At 38.4% G+C, this 20,118-nt stretch overlaps 1 protein-coding gene and 1 pseudogene across 2 annotated transcripts in view; one reads left to right on the forward strand and one right to left on the reverse strand.

Annotated features, from left to right (window-relative positions):
- LOC126376112 (flotillin-2) overlaps window positions 1-20,118 on the forward strand; it is a 313,335-nt gene that overhangs the window by 46,865 nt on the left and 246,352 nt on the right. The window lies entirely within an intron of this gene.
- Window positions 692-20,118, reverse strand: part of LOC126376128 (uncharacterized) — a 54,111-nt pseudogene continuing 34,684 nt past the window's right edge.

Genomic DNA, 20,118 nt, shown 5'->3' on the forward strand with positions numbered 1-20,118 from the left:
AATTATTGTATAGATACATAACATAACTAACGAAATATATTCAGCAGACAAGAGGTACTTATTATAAGAAAAGGAATAAGGCTTCATTGACGTAGGATGTAACTTGCTCACATCCTACGTCAATAAAGTCTTATTCCTTTTTTTAAAAAGTTGTGGTTTTCGATTCATGTTGGAAAGCCCCGGATATTTTAAGCCCGAATGTTTGGGACCCGAATGGAATATTTTATAACCGTTTTTTTGTCGATTAGCAAAATAAGATACAATACAAGTATATACATAGTTTGGCTATATGCATAACGTAAAGACTACCCGCGTAGCTATATTGAGTAAGAGCTTTATGGTTCTACATTTTATTATTTTAAAGTCTGTTGTTTTGTTCTTATAACTTTGGTAAACGAAAAGTTACTAAACTTGTACCGTTTTAGAAGATTACCTAAGTTTGTAGTGTGAAGTGAATGAAGCTAATGATAATAGGAATAGAAACAACATTTAATTATAAAGCTTTTTATTTACAGTTCTACTTTAAATAAATTATTCTTAACTTATTTAAAACGAAGTACCACTCACAAAACAATCTCATGAGGTTATGACTCCTAAAAGTGATTATATTATAATCTTATTTTCGAATAACGTTTTACATTGTTTTTTTAATTGTAACATGTTTATTGCTTAATTTATTCTTAATGTTTAGTATGAAAAAAATGTTACAAAGTTAAACTAATTTTATTACGCCATATAAAGATGTGACCGATATGAATACTTATGATATAAAGGTACCTTCTATTACATCATGTATATAATGCTTTAAAATTATTTAACGACAAACACGTGTTGATGATACAAGTAGGTATACAAAGCAGAAGCAGCTTGAAGCTTCGGTCGGAACGGTAATTATTGATCCCGTATTTCTTCATCGGATTGTGAACAATGTCGTGGCAAATTAAGTTCATAATCGGCTGCTCTGTAATGTAACGAGGGCTACCCGAGGCTAACCGCTGGTGGCCCTGTACTCGCGGGTAATGTGGCACGTACTCCACTGCGCCAAAATTGTACGATCTGCCAGCTGGGTCAATGAAAATTCTTACGCAACATACTCAATTTTAAGTCATCTGCTGAGAAAAAAGAAACAGGCTACTACCCATTTTGAATGATTTATGGCATATTTAAGTGGTTTAATAGTCACAAGACTGGGATGTAAGCATGTCTACCTACTGCTCTCGATTATCTAATCGGTATCCCCCAGTCTTCCTTTATCATGTCCGCAGCTTTTTCAGCGATCATCATAGTTGGTGCGTTGGTGTGGGCTGCTGGAACGTGAGGCATCACACTGGCATCCACCACTCTCAACCCAGCGACACCATACACCCGCAGTCTCGAATCAACTACAGCTTCAGGATCAGTTGGCGGTCCCATCTTGTTCGTGCAGCAATGGTGATAAATTGTGTTGGTTATAGTCTTCATAGCGCAGTACCAGTAAGCGTCAGAATTGAATTTGTGATGAGCACAATTTGGTAACGGTATATCGTGAAGCTTGCTCCCATATTTCTGAAACGCTTTAGTCTTTGACAGCTGAATCACTTTTCTGATTCCGTGCAGAATAACTTTTTGATCGTGTCCTCCGTCAGAGAAGTAGTTGGCGTGTATCAGTGGTTTTTGGTAAGGATTTTTGGTCCTCAACATTATTCTGCCTTTCGATTCAGGCAGTAGTAACATTGGGAACACCATCCACGTGTCTCGGTCTTGAATTGGTCCGTACACTTTGTCGTAGACATGGTTATCGATAGAAAATGCGTCTCTGTAGGTAGGTTGCGATACGAGTGATCCAGCGACAAAAAGCAGTTCCAAATCCGGATACCCATCATCACTGTTAGGATTTCTAGTATCAATAAACGCGAGAGCTTCGGTCCCAGTAGGCGCTGACAAGGGTCCCGTATGATGACTGAAGTATTCAAGGATGTTCGGCCACGTCGCAACACGTTCGGACCTAATAGAGTCCGTCGTGTTGATGACAAAGGTCAACCCTCCCAATGCCCAATGGTCTTGTAAATTGTAACCAACAGGAAGATCGACTATCGTGGTTATATTTTTCTGTGTTAAATGATCACGAGGGCCAATTCCGCTAATCATTAGTATCTGTGGGGAGTTAATGGCACCAGCAGATAAAATAACTTCTCTGGAGGCGAATACTTTAGTTTTACGCCCCCCTTTCTCGAATTCGACGCCGTATGCTCGTTTCTTCCAGGGGTCGATGAGGATTCTCGTTACCATTGCATTTTTAATGACATGGAAATTCTTTCTGTATTTGATTGGGTGTAAGAAAGCTCTACTGGCGCTCATTCTTGTGCCGTTGTTCATCGTGAACTGAATAATGGAGTAGCCGATCTGTTTTTCACCGTTGTAGTCGACGATTTTCCCTCCAGTCTCGACTCCTGCCTTTAAAAACGCTTCAGAGAGTGGAGTACGCCAATTGGGTTGTTGAAGAGACATCTCTCCTTCAGTTGAATGATATGTTTTATCTCTTGCCAGTTCAGGTATTTGCATATTTTCCGACCGCTTGAAGTACTTGAGCACCGACTGGTAATCCCATCCTGTGAATGAATAGTGCTTGATTGTTATTATGTTTATTTTTTGCGTTCATCTTCGAGGCTTTTGTCCTCCAATGACGTACAAGCTTTTTAGACATGTAAACAAATTAAGGTATTATTATAGCTGTCCATAAACTGCGGTTTCCTGACGTATTAAGTCCATTATGCGTTTTTATAAAATTAGTACAGCGTTAAATTCGTGGTTCGTGGTTGATTCGTGGTGGCTCAAGAAGAGATGGGCTTACGGCCATAAAAATACGCACAACCCATTTGCTGTGTGGAACTGTAAATATTGTGTTAATCCCAAATAAAGACAACACGTTTAGTTCCCACCCGGGTCGACAATCCTTACTGTGTTGTGTCTAAGTCACGCATTCCCAACAGTATGAGCAGAGCTACAAATCATCAATAAGACAAACCGTAGCCACTCCTAATATTTGTTCTAAGTTGGATGCAAAGATAATATAAATGGAAAAAAAAACTGACTCAGACGGAATTCTAAGTTCTATGATTATAAGTTGAATGGTTTGATATCGAAGGACGTAATATACGATCCCGACGACCTGATCACTCTAGCCATAGAGGCAGCCAATCAGCTCGCGACACCAAACTCTTCAAGATCCCGATACCGACCCCGCCGGCGGCGTGGTCGACGATTTCCCTCAATCAGCGCTTATTGCTATCGACCCACTGGGGTCTTTCAAATGTTTTTCCTCTCAGACGACGCCCTGAGCCGAGGTTTGCGCCCAACTGGGCACCCTCAGGCCTGTTGTCTTAAATTATGTACCGGGAGGGCCTTCAGCGCTCCCCATTTGTCCGGCCAAGTAGTTAATGCCATCTGCGGCAAATCTACAATAAGTAACGTCAAAAATAAAAAGGTTGGTTTGATAGCTCGATAGCATGTTTACCGGGGTTACCAGCAGCGGCCCAGCGGTCGTAGTCCCGGCGGTTGCCCCGTGTGTGCATCATGGAGTGAAGCACGGAGGAACCTCCGACCACGCGCCCGCGCGGCCACGCGCACCGCCCGCCGCGCATGCCCATACACCCAGCTTTCTGAAATACAACCATCGTAATTAGGTATTATAATAAGTTTCAAGTCTTATATGGAGGTGAAGGAATTGGTCTTTGATAGACAAGGACGGAGAATGCTACACCGACAAGAGTCGGTTTTAAAACAACATTCCGCTATCCGTTTTCCTGTAGTAGTGCATCAACTTTTTTATTTTTGCACCTTAAATTAATGATGATGAATAAGTTTCATATGGAATCTCCGAATGATTTGAAAAGCAATGTAAGTCTTAAATTCAAAATGGCGGCCATAAAATTAAATAAGTCTTAAAAATAAAAAGGTGTTTATTTCGAATAAATGTTTTAAAACGAAGACGATGTTTCTTAGACCACTTTTACGCAGTCGGGATTTTGATTGTTTAATTAACTTGATCACAGACGAAATTTAGAAATGAAAACACTATATCGACAATTTTATGATCCTTCCGTTCACTAAGATGCGCTTGATAGATGCATTGTTATTTCCAACTTCATTTGTTTTACCTTCACGAAAATGATATTTCAAGATTCAGGATTCTGTGACACTCAATAGTTCCGTTTGATTTCTCACTTTGGATTACGTTATCTTTCTCATTATCGCTTTGCCTCGAGTGGGGGGACATAAGTTTTTTTCACTCTCATACACAACATAACAGCCTATATACGTCCCACTGCTGGGCACAGGCCTCCCCTCAATCAACCGAAGAGGGTAATGGAGCTAACTCCACCACCACTGCAGGTCGGTGGAGGTATTTGGGCTAGGAGCCCGGGACTAACGCCTTAGCGTGCCTTCCGAAGCAAGGAACCATCTTACTTTTTCGGATAATCGGGTGATTCAACCCTGCAATGTCCTTACCAAACAAAGGACAGTCTCACAAAGTGATTTCGATAATGTCCCCACCGGGAATCGAACCTGGACCTCCAGATCGTGAGCCCAACGCTCTAACCACTAGACCACAGAGGCTGTTCTCACTCTCATTACTAAAATAAAATGTTATCTTTTTTGACTCTCTGTAGCATTCATGACTCTTATAGCGCATTTTTGCTGGCGTCGTTTAAAAATCTCATGTTTTTGACTGCTATAAATTAGAGCCGTTATTATATTAGGTATAACCCGATCGCGTAAACACGTCTGCCCCCGCGGCATGGCTACCAAACGCAGCGAGCAGTAGATAGACGTCGTAAGTTGCACGGCTATTGGTCGAAACCGTCGATATAATTCGCGCCGCGCGCGTCGTGGTTGTCATGATACTGCAGTACAATAATAAAACAATATGAATGGCTATGAGGGACTTTCCAGGCTACGTTCCTCAAACACAATATAGATGGCGCTGTACAGATTTTTTTTAGTTTAACCTTCTAATTTCATGGATAACATAATATGCATATTTAATCTTTGTTTTTGGTTATAAATTATGACCCTTTTGTTACACTAAGGTACAATTACATCTCCCACCCATTATTATTCATTTATATGAAACATCATTTATAAGATCAAAATAAAGAGAAGTAATATAGATAGCAACATAATTCTATACATCATCATCATCATCAGCCCATTAACATCCCCACTGCTGGGGCACGGGCCTTCCCTATGGATGGATAGGGAGATCGGGCCTTAAACCACCACGCAGGCCCAGTGCGGATTGATGGTTAGTAACGACTGCTAATGCAGTCGGTACCAACGGCTTAACGTGCCTTCCGAAGCACGGAGAAGCTCGAGATGAAAACTTTTTTTTGTGGTCACCCATCCTATGACCGGCCTTTGCGAAAGTTGCTTTACTTCAACAATCGCAGACCGAGCGCGTTACCGCTGCGCCACCGAGCTCCTCAATTCTATACATAATGTGATTCAAATATCAAGAAAAAAATATGTTTATAATGCTTCTGCCATTACATTGTATTTTGGAATGATTATGTACCCGAGTAATGAGAAAATAGGTAATTATCACGCTAAAGTACAACGCCTTCTATATTGTTTTTGGTGAGCGTAGCCTGTAAAGCCCCTCATTGATTGCTCACTTAAAACTTTAATATATATCGTTGTTGAAATACGATTATCGGCTTCGATATTAAACTTACAACCTTTAATAAAAACATCTGCACTTTCATTGTAGGAATAGCGCCTAGCAATTTTACTTCAAGGCAAACCGCTTATGATACTCGTATGTGAAGCGTTGCCACCTTTCTTCGTATGAGATATTGTACCTACTTACGCATTTAAACTCGTTTTGAACAGGCTATTAAAATAGCAAGAACTAAAGTTTATAACGATGATTTCCTGTTTGTTGTCTGAAGCAGAAATCGTTGGTAAGTGACAATGCGGCGATCTAAAGTAAAGTACGTTGTCCAGCAAAAGCCTATTCACTCTAAGAGACTTCTTCTCTCGTGTGGGTTGGGAGGTGAATTACCAACCTCATCAACCCTCATCAACCCATCAATCAGGGTTATTATTGAGCCGCCAAAGGCCCTTGACATGGCTCATGTAACGACTACTTACATACATCAGTAAGTAGTAACCGGGACCAACGGCTTCACGTGCCTCCCCGAAGCACGGATCATCTTACTTTTTGGACAATCAGGTGATCAGCCTGTAATGTCCTAAAAAAATAGGGATCACAAAGTGATTTTTGTGATATGCCCCCACCGGGATTCGGACCCGGGACCTCCGGATCGTGAGCCCAACTAAGAAACTAAAAGTTCATATTTTGAAAATAAATACTTTAAACCTTACATTTCCAAACTAGACATAAAATATGAGGCCTATGATGATGGTGATAACATTCTAAAAAGAAAGAAAAATTATAAATTGCTATTATTTCTATTTCGTTGCCGTATTTTTAAAAGTACTATTTCATATGTTGTATAATAAGCAAAAGTTATTGCGTCGAAAAGTACTCAAGATTTATGCCCTTCCACTTAGCTAGAAGCCTTTCTAAAGTCCTTGCCTCACGGACAACAAGGAAGATGACTGATGGAAAGCAAAATATTTAAGTGGCGCAAGACATCACAGTGGCGCTCCTCAAGATACCGTTTTTTTTTTCGATTAGTTTACGGCCGCCGAAAGATAGGTACCTAATTAAATCGTTTCATCAAATGTATGAGTTTTATGTGGCCGCTAAGAGGTCTAATCCCAATCCGGCCCAATCCAGTTATGCCCCTGTAGAACCGGGGCTGCCAGCCAGGGTGTTATGGCGCCCCCCCTAAAAAGGCGCCCGGTGCAATCGCACCGTTCGCACCGCCCCCTAGGGCCGCCACTGGAAAGGATGACCGCCAATCATTACGAGAAAGCTAAAGCGCGTTTTGACGTTTGGGTTCACTTCAATACGTATTTCATATAGAGGTAAATAAGGCCGCCCAAATCGTACTGTATTCATGTGTTTTGTGTGATTGTTGAAATTTAGTTCTGTGCAATAAAGTATATTTCATTTGATAAATTAAGCACAATATTTTTCCAAAAAATACCTACATCTATACATACATAAACTGAGTCAAATGGGGCAACGCTACCAGTAATCAGAAGACAACTTATAGCTACTTTTGATACGAAGTCCGTAAGAAGTTAGGAGGGAACAGACGTACATACATAACGGTCAAATACCCTTCTTTTTGCTTCGCCGCAGTCGGGTGGAAAGTAAAATGTTTCTACAAAGTTCGAACGTTATTTTTGCACCACGTTTGGTGAATGATTACTTTTGGTGCTAGAAATCGTGTTTTTGTAATTTTAAATTAAATTTCTTTTTTATTCATCCTGTTAGATTTATAATGGCGCGTCTTCAGTGGCCTTGGATTTCCCTAGAATTATCACTTGAAGTCTGCAGTTCATATTCCTCATAATGTGGCCACTATATTGTAATTTCCTTCGCTATACCAAGCTCATCTTATCCATAATTACGAAAGACCGAATGATACGCTATTACACAAGCATTTAGTATCTACTCTTAATTAGTAGTTTATCCGAGCTTGTCATCCGATCATGGACTTTAATTATCCTCGTTTGACGTCAAAGCATGGATTACATCTCAATGAACATCGTTGTAAGTAATCAATACTGATTAGGTTTAAGTCACATGATAGTGGAATTTAAAAAGCATATTATTATGTACACATGTTGGCCCGAACGTTGAGGTCCAGAACTAAAAATTTGGTTTCTTAGAACCAGAAGAGGAGACCAGGACAGTTTTAGGTTTGGGCTGGCAGAGGAAGACCTAGAAGGACTTACGTTGACCAAATTGGAGATGTCGTTAGAAAAGGTTTAGTACGACCTACTCTGAACCGGCGTCCGTGTATGAAGCGATTGGTGAATGTGGAAGAAGCAAGAGAAGTGTGTCAGGCTCAAAGCAAATGGAATTCTATAGTCTCTGCTTACCCCGGTGGGAAATAGGCGTGAGAACCAGAAACACCCTCGCAAATGTAATGGTTTTGATGCTCTTTCTAATCCCGCCGCTTCTCCGACTTCCTGAGCCACAAATTGTAAAAAGTAATACAGCTTTACGTACGCAGATGCACGCAGATTTCGATCGATCATTCATTAATAATCCTTACCTATAAAAAAAAGTAAACTCATATTTTTACATAACTTGGTCTTACTAAAGGTACCTACAATAAAATGGATATGATGTGATTATGTTAATACGAAATAATATGATGAATATTAATACTACATAGATTTGCGAACATTCTACTCAGAATTTCAATTAATCTTTATCGCCAAAAACCTTGTCCTGATAAGGTATTAAAATTTTGTTTACGTTTTAATATTTAAATTATTATTTTTTGTATAATATCAAGGACAATATTTTGGAGGTTGATGACGCATATGTCGTGTCAAACGACCGATACGTTCTCTTAATCTCCCTAGCATTATCCCGTTTTTCACGGGGTCCGCTTACCTAACCTGAAGATTTGACAGGTCCGGTTTTTTACAGAAGCGACTATTTATCTGACCTCCCACCCCCGCGAAGGGAAAACTTACACCCCGTGCCAGTACGTACAGGTATCCATACAAGTAGGTATGTGTGTTAGTGACACCGTAACGAATACTGTGGGGGATGATTCAGACCATGATTCTGAGTTTGATATTAAATGGAATTTCCTGTCGGAAAATTCATGAACTTTTTTGGGTTTTTTTTAATTGTTTTCCATTCCTTACTTTTGCGACGGAACAAAGTTTTCGTTACTATGTCACTAACACCCTGTATACCTCAGTAATTAATTTTGTGAAAATTAAATAAATAAATATGAATATGACCTTAAGCCTAACTGCAGAAAAAGCTACCTATATTATTATCTGATTTTAACAAAATAGGGATTTTCATAAATCGTACTAAACCTTTTCTAAGGACATCTCCAATTTGTCCAATACCATTACCAGATATTCATGATCAATTTCAATAGACGATAATCCTTGCTATCGAAGTATTGTTTCGGTTACAAGTTGCGTTTCCTTATCAATGGGAGTAGATGCTCTGCATACAAAGTACACGGTGACCCCAATGTCACCTTCGATTTGCGCCATGTGAATAGTAATAAAGTACTCTGGTTCCTTTCTTACCTACTTCCGAATAGATTTGACCTGACATTGGTATTAGTCCTTATTTATATCGTAGAGGATGTCCAATTACTACGGCCAGGGCCAGGGACGAATAAAAACGTAGAATGTTCTGTGATGTATGTCATCCCGAGTATGTTAAGCATTATGTTTTGTTTATATACATTTGTGTATTTAGTTATAATGATGATGGTGATCTCCGACCGGTATATTTAGTATAAAATAATTAAAGCACATAATAACGGGTTCTTACCGCGTTTAAATGGGGATATGAGACTCCCGATATTTCGACACTGTTGTAAGTGCCATGACCGCATAACCGCGGTAATAACCGCGATAATAACCGCGTAAACTTAAAACAGTAGTATAAAATAGTTAAAGCACAAACTTTTATTTAATTAATTATATCATATCACCCAAAGGTTGTCTGGAAGAATATGGTACCATCGCAATAAAGCCGACGTTTTTGCGGTTGTTTAGCTTGTATTCCTGTGTTATAATAATATGTTCCTTTTCTGCAATAAAGATTGTGTACTGTATGGGCGATGAAATTAAGCCGGATTTCACCATATGAGTACTCTTTGACGGAGTGTGCTCCAGGGTTGACCAGACCCTGACAGACACAAGGCACATACCAGGGTTGATGATTATTGACCTCAGAACCCACACGAGAGAAATACGATAGATTAGACATGTAATAATAGTATACGTATAATAAATAATTCGTGAGGAAACCCGCATACCCGAGAAATGCGTTTTGGTATGTGACCTGACCTGTATTGGGTTGGTTTTACCTTCGCGCGTTGGAAGTTTAGACAGGTCACTTCTGTAAAAAACCGGACCTGTCAAATATTTAGGTTAGGTAAGCGGACCTTGTGAAAGCGGGATAACGCTAGGGAGATGATGATGATGATGAAGACATAATAATAATAGATGAATATATACTGGCTGGCTGATGTGACTGATACTCTGTCACCGGCAGACTATCGTCCAATTAGATTATGTTGATAATCGGTTACAAATTCTAACATTTGTTACAATAATTATGCAGATGATATAATTTTCACCAGTGCGATGTGTCAGTTGTCACGTAAGCCCACAACGTATTTCGATCACGTTCGGATTTTGTAATACAGGGTGTTAGTGACATCGTAACGAAAACTTTGAGGGATGATTGAGACCATGATTCTGAGTTGATATCAAATGGAATTTTCCGTCGCAAAAGTATGGAACTGAAAATACATAATATAAAAGAACACTAAAAACATAAATATTCCGACAGGAATTTTTCTACTTGATATCATCTCCGAGTCATGGTCTGAATCATCCTCCTCAGTATTCGTTATGGTGTCACTAGCACCCATACGAATTTGTATGGCTACTAGTAGTACCTGTAACATCGTAATGAATACTGATGAGGATGATTCAGCTCATTATTCTGAGTTAATATCAAGTTGAATTTTCTATCGCAAAAGTATAGATTTAAAAATAAGTCTCCCTCAGTATTCGTTACAATGGCACTAACACCCTGTATTGTTGTATCTATGTTATCGATGTGTTAGTTTTCTATTCATATTTCCTTGTCGCTTTACTACTTTGGAGTCCTACGACATTGGCTAATAATATGTCCCTAAAAGGTTGAGACGTTACTTAAATATTTAGCCTAGAGTCTTAGGCGTTATGTTGTACAGCCCCTGGGAAGAACTTAGATGGTTTACTGTTTACTGGTTCGTTCGTTTCGTTCAAAGTTTTTATAAGCGTAATAGAAACGTGTGTAATCAAATTGACTACATTCAATTGTTATTCCTAGTACTATAAGGAATTGGTCTTGCATTGAAGATGTTCACTCGAAGCGCAAAAACTAACACAGACGGGGACTTTTCCTAAGCAATTTTCTGGTGTTTTTTGTAGTTATTGTTCAAAACAAGTAATATCTTATTATGTAATTTATATTTCTAAGGACGCTAAAGAAACCTTATGAGGTTTAAACAGGCGCGAATGGGCTCGCTTACCCACAATATCAGTAATCAAACACTCAAGTAGTTTTTGGTTTTATTATTACAGTGGGAATGCTTTTAATATTGTTTTACTTTTTTCTCACTTTTTGCATGTCTTGAAATTTAATATGTTCTGTGGAATTCTCCTACCACTCTCATTCACATAAAGATAAAACATATTTATTTTGGCTATCTAGTTTTCTCAAATTATTGGGTCTACATGATTAGCGTGGCGGGACGGTAGATTACCATGGTGGTAATTATTAACAGTATTATTAATACCTCTATTAAAACATTACCGGTTGGACAAGATAGTTAGAAGTCAAGGAATGTTTCTACAATGTTAGCCGATGACTTTACATCCCGGTAGTGCAATATATCCGATTTTACGAGATTACAATATTATTGCCTTGCAAGAAGGCTAATACATCGTGGTCATTATCGTATATAGACAATTGGGCGAAGAAAATATTCGTTCTCCTTCTGTCACCAGTTACGTCTACAGGCTCCACTATTGGAGGCGTGGCCACTTATTGAGGCGAGACCTCAGTCTGAATTTGCCTCCGGGTTTGTAGTTTGCCTTCTCCAACGCGTTAAACATTAACAACATGTCCAATATTTTGACCGTCTCCAATGCCCATTTCTTCCAATTCTTCAAATATACATATGGCTTCCTTCTATCTGATATGATAATAATGACCACGATTTATTAGCTTTCTCCTTGCGAGGAAATAATATTGTCATCTGGTAGTAGTTTCATTAATATCTTCTGCATTTTAAGAGCTCTAGTCGGTGTAAAATCTAGTCTTCCATATGGATATTAAACTATGTGTCAAAGTATGTTTGTCAGTTGTAAACTTACCTGTGGTTCAGTGTGGTAGTCCCAATTGGCGTCGGTGAACTGTAGCATCGTAGCTAATACTGGGATATCCATGAACACCTGCTCGCTTCCACCAGCTTCTATCAGCAACACCTGCAAGTTTTTATGGAATGGTAGAGTAAACAGCTGGTAGTCGGTTGTTCTACGAGGCGATGAAAGGGTGAAATCTAGGATACAGAAATACAATAGACATGTTTAATATGTTTATAGTTCAACAATCTTCTCCTTTTAATCCTGTTTCCCCTGTTATGACGTAAGATTCGATTATTGAGAGATTTGAATTCTAGGGCAATCGAACAACGGTTGTATATACCATGGAATAGCTGATCTGATAACCTACTCGTTGCACATTAGTTCTTGAGATTTGTACCTACCTACATTAAGTCAGCATACTTTTTCGTTACTTCCTAAACAGTTTGCCTGTAGTGCTTCAATCATATGCCAGCACCAAGTTCAAAATCAGAAAATTCTTTCGAGTGGAGACAATCCATCCAATTGTTAAGAACTCGATAGTGTAAAAGAATTACCTACCTTAACGGTCTCTGTGGTGCAATGGTTGCATGAGTCAAAATCATTTTGGTTAGGACATTGCAGGCTGATCACCCGATTGTCTGAAAGTAAAATGATTCGTGCTTCGGAGGGCAGATTAAGCAGTCGGTCCTGGCTACTATAAGTAAGTATGTGGGTACTATTTACTTTAAGTTAGCTGACACCGGGGCTGATGAGGAGGATCATTGATCTCACAATCCACATGAGAAAAGAACCTACCTTAAAATCCGGAACTTCAGTGAGTCGATTGCTAAGCACGCAGCCAGCTGTGCCGGCGCCGATGATGATGAAGTCATACTCCGGCAGGATGCTAGTTGCATCATCAGGCTCCCCGTTCATCAGATTGGCCGTGTCTCTGAGGAAACCAGACACGGCCTCCATGAACGATCCTCGCCTGCATACTGCTGGTGTTACTAGTATAAGGAGGGTACTGGAATTTAAAGAAATATATATTTTTAATAACTACTACTACATAGGCACTTACTTCATTCGTTATTTTTTTATTCTTATTTTGAAATTTGACTAGCAATCGAGGTGAAAAATTCGCCATTTTGCGTAGGATTTTTTTTTGTATATTGTCTAGATTGTGTCAAATGTACCTTCGACACAGTAGTAGTATTAGTTCTTTTCTTGTACCAGTAAAGGGGTTCTTTAATAGTAATTAATACAGATTAAACAAGCGTAGTTTACAAAAAAAATTACTTGAAACAGAATGTGGTAGGTGAGTGGCGCTGACTGTAGGAACAGGACACCGGATGCCTGTCTCATAATTTATTTCTAAACAGTTTAGTTCTAAATAATGGACCATACGTAACTGGAAGCTATCTCACCTAGTTACCTAAACTAATTTGACAAAATTGACAAAATAATAATAAGGTTGGCAAATTTTTTACTTCTTCTAATTTTCACCATTTTTTCTAGTTAATTCAGTGTTTTAAATTCTGTAGCTACAATTGATTAGGTGCGTTAGATAGGTTTGTGTGAATTATTCTCAAATGGTGTACATATATTCAATCCCGTAAATATTGTTTGCTGTTGCAATTTTAATATGTTTTCAAAAATCAGCCTGATTGTAAAATTCTCTTTTTTTCTAGTGAAATAAAATACTAATACAGTAAACTCATTTTTTTTCGCAGAACAGCTTCATAAAGTGCAATTTTGTTACCAAAAGAATAAATTTTACTATCGAGATTTATTTTATGTAAACAAATTTGTTTTAGATAATTTAGTGAGCTATCTTCCACTTACTTTTGATCAATTACTCACGAGATACCGAACGACTTTCACAACATTTCTTAGGTTTGGGGACGTAAGACTTCGAAATTTGTTGTGGATATAGCATATTTGTTTTTTGTTAAGGGTGGCCTCTTAAAGTCGTAAGACCGAATGTTCTTTTAAAATCCAAATTCCATTGTTTAACTATTGTGTCCGGAAACCTCAGCCTTAGGAGGTTAATGAAAATCCTGATAATGATGCATGATTATCTATAAATTAATGCCGCAGAGACTATGGAATTCCATTTCCTTCGATGCCGATACACTTAACAATGGTTATTAGAATTGATAATGTACATTATTATATAATTTATGATTAATGAAACAGTTTTAGACCAGGTAAAACTTCCATTATCATTTCCTTCACTACAACAAGTAGTTTCACAAACCTGTGCTGGATATGGGATAGGAAGAACTGAAAAAATACATAGTGAAGACTTCACATAGGAACTGTCTCTCATATTTTTACCATCAAAAGATTTCACACTTATAATTTGCACTTATGTAACACTACTAAAATAATCTACGGTCGGTGTAAGATCCTGCATGGTTTCGCACTTTTTTAATTATAATTATTAATTGTTTGTATAAACTTACACAAATAAGTTAAAATTAATCCACATTTCCGGATAAAGCCGCTATTACTGTTTTCGCACAGATAATATAATTCTGTAAGTGACAAAATAAAATAAAAATAATATTTCTTGTATGACGTGAATTTGTCCAAATTTCTTCGGGTACTGGCCATTAGAAACGGGTCAGTGTCAACTTTTAGATATGCTAGTTATTTATAACTAGTTTTTACGTCAATTCTTTATTTCTAATTAAGTGACCCATTAGTTATTATTATCTACATGGTGCAATCGTCAATAATTGAAGATTCTAGACAAGATACTTACCTACCTATATTTTCCACTATTGAAAACGATCATTGATTGTCAAACCGGAGGCCCTGGTTCGATTTTTCGACCGAGTCAATGTACATACAAATTAGTTCTTATGATCTCTATTGAAGTCACAGAATCACAAGTCGTTAGGTGGCAACAGGAACTTTTTGACCATAATCGGGAAGTGTCCTAGGTCAGAAAAAATCCGATTACTAAATAAAGACAGATCTAAAGGTGACAAAAACGTTGTCATTTTTCTATTTAACTTATTCGTGAATTTTCATAAAGAAAAATGTAATAATAAGTGCCACATTTTGTCACGTTTTTATATGACGTCACAGGTTGTTTTTCATGCAAATTCCATAGTAATTTCGTGTTTTGACGTTTAGTAAAGGGTAACTGATTTGACCAGATGGAAACTACCCTATTTCTGGTCCATAGATACCTAAGCAAAACAACAAATAAAAAGAGAAGAAACAAATAAAAAAAAGGAAGGAGGAGGGAAGAGAGGGAGGTGAAGGTTTTGGCGGGAAGAAGAGAGGAATGGCGATTACTCCACCGACAAGAGCGCAGCTCTTAAATAGAGAGAGAGAGATACCTAAGCTCCATCAATTTTTGTGCTTTTTACGGTTTCAGGCTTTATACTCTAAGAGACTGTTCAATCAATCAATAATACTTTATTGCACAACGACATATGCACAGACTGACTGTTATAGTGTGAATATCATTGAATGTACTGTCCCTGCAGATACTTGCTAAAGTTAGTAATTTTTATTATTTATTTGCACTGTTCCTAAATGTTCGGTATGTTTTCTTTGTGTGCAATATTTGATTTGATTCTCCTTCCGTGCTTCAGTGGGCTCGTTAAGCCGTTGGTCCCGGCTATTTAGCCGTAAAACACCTCCACCAACCCGTATTGGAGCAGCGTGGTGGAGTATGCTCCATACCCCCTCCGGTTGACTGAGAGGAGGCCCGTGTCCAGCAGTGGGACGTATTCAGGCTGATTATGTATGTCTATTACATCTCATCCCTGTGGATTTAACATAGCATCACGCCTGTATCCCCAAAGGGGTAGGCAGAGGTCTATAGAATCATGTAATCACTTCTCACCAGCTAAGTTGAAGCGAGCCTTTTCCCATTAACATTATGTTACTGACATAATGTAATGAGCTGATATATAACATAAAAGTTATGAGCTGTCAGGGTTATGAGTCATCCCGGTGGGGACACATCACGAAAATCACTTTGTGATCCCTAGTTTGGTTATAGGACATTACAGGTTGATCACCGGATTGTCCGAAAGAAAGATGATCCGTGCTTCGGAAGGCACGTTAAGCCGTTGGTCCCGGTTACTACTTACTGATGTAAGTTAGTAGTCGTTACATGAGCCATGTCAGAGGCCTTTTTCGGCTCAATAGTAACCCTGACACCAGGGTTGATAATCCACCTCACAACCCACACGATAGAAGGGTTAAATTATTAGAAGCAGCAAAATAAAAGTCAAAAATATTTTGGTAACAATTTATTTTTTCGTTTGTAACAAACCGTAGAAAACAATATTTACATTATGTACAAGTATTATCTAAGTAATAGGTATAGTAGAATTATTAATGTTAACGATAGTAGGTACGAATGCACGTTCAAGAATGTAAAATGTAACACTTTGTAAAATAATTGGGTTTAGTATGATGACGACTATAAGATAGTCAAAGAACAATTAGAAATACAAAGCTTGTGAATGACAAACTAAGTAACTATAGGTGCTGATTCCTGTAAACACCATTTACTTTTATGTTAAGTTATACCTGTTATTTTCTTATCTTCCGAAAAGGGACGGTTAATCGACAGGCATAAAATTTATGGAACACACGTTAATTTTAGGCAGGAATTATAAAAACCCTCGCAAATTTATATAGGGTGTTAGTGACATCGTAACGAATACTGAGGGGGATGATTCTGACGATGATGCTGAGTTGATGTCAAGTGAAATTAACCGTAGTGAAAGTGAAATTAAAGTGCGTTCAATACAGGGTGTTAGTGACATCGTAACGAAAACTTTAAGAGATGATTCAGCTCATGACTCTGAGTTAATATCAAGTGAAATTTTTGTCGCAATTTTTTTTGGTGTTTTATTAAATTATTTTCAATTCTATACCTTTGCGATGGAAAATTCCATTCGATATCAACTCCGGATCATGGTCTGAATCACCCCTCAAAATTGTCGTTACGATGTCACTAGCACCCTGTATTGAACGCATACCTACACGCATACAGCGCACAAGCATATCCGTATTCAAGATTCGTCGGCTATTGGCGGGAATCCCATGCCTTAATTAACGCAATCAGATATTGATAATACAACCGCAAACGATTTCTCGGCTGTTGCCTTTTCGATGGGGATTACCAACATTCATACAGTACGATTCCTTGATCAATTAATTAAAAAAACATGTATATCGTAAACAACCACCTAAAGAAATAGAACTGAAGAAATGAAGAGTTATAAATCGAAATAGATTATAGGTATCTAATACAATGATGCGTAACGAAAAAAATAATACAACTGGAAAGGTTACTTAGGTCAATTAATTTGAAGCTTATTATGTTAACTGATTTGACGTCAATGGTAGCCTTCAAGAGGCGTTTTCGCAAAGGTACAAAGTTGAGTCGTTAAGAAAAAATCGTATCCTTTTCTTCATTCATAAGCAAGTACACATCTGAATTTGATAAAAATAAATGTTTGGCTAATTAATATTAGCGTCTATATTATACGTAGTTTTTGCCTAAAATCATACACTTTGTGATAATTGTATTTCTAGTTATTGAAATATGTATTGTTAAATGTCGGGTCGTTTTTTTTAATGTAAATATAGTTACATTTGGTTGAAAAACAATATTTGTTTCAGTACAGAATTAAAAAATAGAAGATTTGAAATAATATAAATGAAGAGACTTTGTTGATAATAAGATGAGAAAGGTACGAATTGATTAAACTAAGTAATTATTATATACTTGGAAAAGTAAATATCGCTAGTAGCATCGTAAACGTTAATATTTGTTGACGTCAAATTTATATGCTATATATTCCGCGTGTAAATATTATAAATATGGCACTAAATATTACAGTCGTTCTCTGTGCTCTTATAATAACGAAAGCGAGATTGACTATTTAGATATTATACGTAGAAGGTGTAATAAAAGTTATTTTAAATATAAGTCGTGGTAAAATAGCTTCAGAAAATTACTAATAGTCAAAATAAATAGGTGTTAATATTATAACAGTCTACTTATTTACAATTTATATGCTTCAACTGGTAGGTATCTGATGTAATTTTAATAGCAACACACAAATAAATTACGTTGCTCGGAACATTAACGTAGGCGTTTCATGTTATAATGACTAAGTAAATAACAAGGTTTGCCTACATATACTAAACTAGAAAATGTATTGCTTTTAATCAAAGTAAAGTAAATAGTTATTGCAATGCCAGCTAGTGTTACTATTGAGTTCTTTTAACCGTAATTCAAATCAGCTTCTGATATAGAACTGAAGTCATAAGTTATGTGTTATAAACAATATTTACTAGAAATTAAGAATTGGTAACATTGAAACTAACTACAGCACACCACATTACCATTACGTAGTGGCTACTCTTATGGCAACTGTGTATATACTTCTGACACAGTAGTGATAGCAGTGATATTACAGGGTATGTACATTATCGGTTCAACCAGTCTTGTTTTATCAAGTCTGCACCTTTCTCACCTATCATTATCACCGCAGCATTGGTATTACCACTAACTATAGTAGGCATTATACTAGCGTCAATCACTCTAAGTCCTTCTACACCGTGGACCCTCAATCTAGGGTCCACCACCGCTTCAGAGTCCCAAGAAGGCCCCATTTTGGCCGTACCGCACTGATGATAAATCGTCATCGATATAGTCCTCACTTGACACTCAATATACTCATCAGACATGAACTTGAATTGCTTACAGTTAGGAAGAGGTTTCATATACAGTCTAGACCCGAACTGTTTGAAAGGCGACGCATTTGCTACTTGCATGGCAATCTTAATGCCTTCCACTAGTCGAGCCACATCCAAAGGATCCTCGTGGTACCGAGGATTCATAACAGGATAGTGAAATGGGTTAGAACTTCTTAGCCTTACGTAACCACGAGTATTTGGTCTTAGTAACAGAGGCATGATAGTCCATGCATCTTTGTTCGCTATCGGTTTGTATACTGTATTGTAGACTTCATCAGTCAGGCCCAAGATTTTTCTCACAACCTGACCGTTGTCAGATGAAAATGAGGCAGGGGCCATGTGGAACTGTATGTCGGGCCAAAGACCAGTTTTGTTTGCGTACTTTGTATTTACAAAAGCTACACCTTCTAAGCCACCTAGGGTAGTCATCGGTCCTCTTTCGTTAATGACGTAATTCATGGTAACAGGGAATGCTTGGAAACGGTTTTGGACGATTGCAACAGGTTTGTCGACTAGAAACGTCAATCCTCCAACTCCGACGTGGTCCTGTAGATTTTCACCAACAGGCAGGTCTCTCAGTACTTTTATTCCGACTTCTCTCAAGTGATCTTTTGGACCTATTCCTGATAGCATAAGCAGTTGTGGGCTGTTGATAGCTCCTGCGGACAGGATAACTTCCTTTCTCGCGTACACAACTCTTTTGACGCCGCGTTTGACGTACTCGACACCATATGCTTTCATAGTCACAGGATTGATCAGAACTCTTGTTGCCTGCGTGTTGAGAGACACGTCGAGATTGGGGCGGGTCCGCACAGGACGGAGGAATGCCTTTGCTGTACTGCATCTAGATCCTCGGCGTATGGTGCCTTGAGCTATCATGAAGCCTGTTTGGGTGGCTCCGTTGATATCTCTGTTCTCGTAACCGATTTCAACGCCGGACTCGACAAACGCTGCTACTAAGGGCGTTCTCCAAGGGGCTTCTTGTACAGTGAGGTATCCTCCGCTCCCGTGATACTTGCTGTTGGCGAGGTAAGGATTGCGGTTGTCCTCAGACTTGATGAAGTACTTGAGGACGTCTCTGTAGCCCCAGCCCGGATTGCCGGACTGCTCCCACTGGTCGAAGTCGAACCTGTTGCCTCGCACGTAGATCATGTAGTTGAGGACGCTGGAGCCACCGAGGACCTGGAAATATTTGTAAATAGTTAGTCGAGTGTATTTGTAAATTAAGTTTATTCTATCGCAGTGGATGGATTGAAGATACATAACATAAATAGCCTATGTACGTCCCACTGCTGGGCATAGGCCTCCGGATTCCGGATTCCAGGGATTCAGGGGAGATTGAAGATACAAGGACGAAAA

Source organism: Pectinophora gossypiella, chromosome 20 (assembly GCF_024362695.1).
Source record: "Pectinophora gossypiella chromosome 20, ilPecGoss1.1, whole genome shotgun sequence".
Taxonomy (NCBI): Eukaryota; Metazoa; Arthropoda; class Insecta; order Lepidoptera; family Gelechiidae; genus Pectinophora; species Pectinophora gossypiella.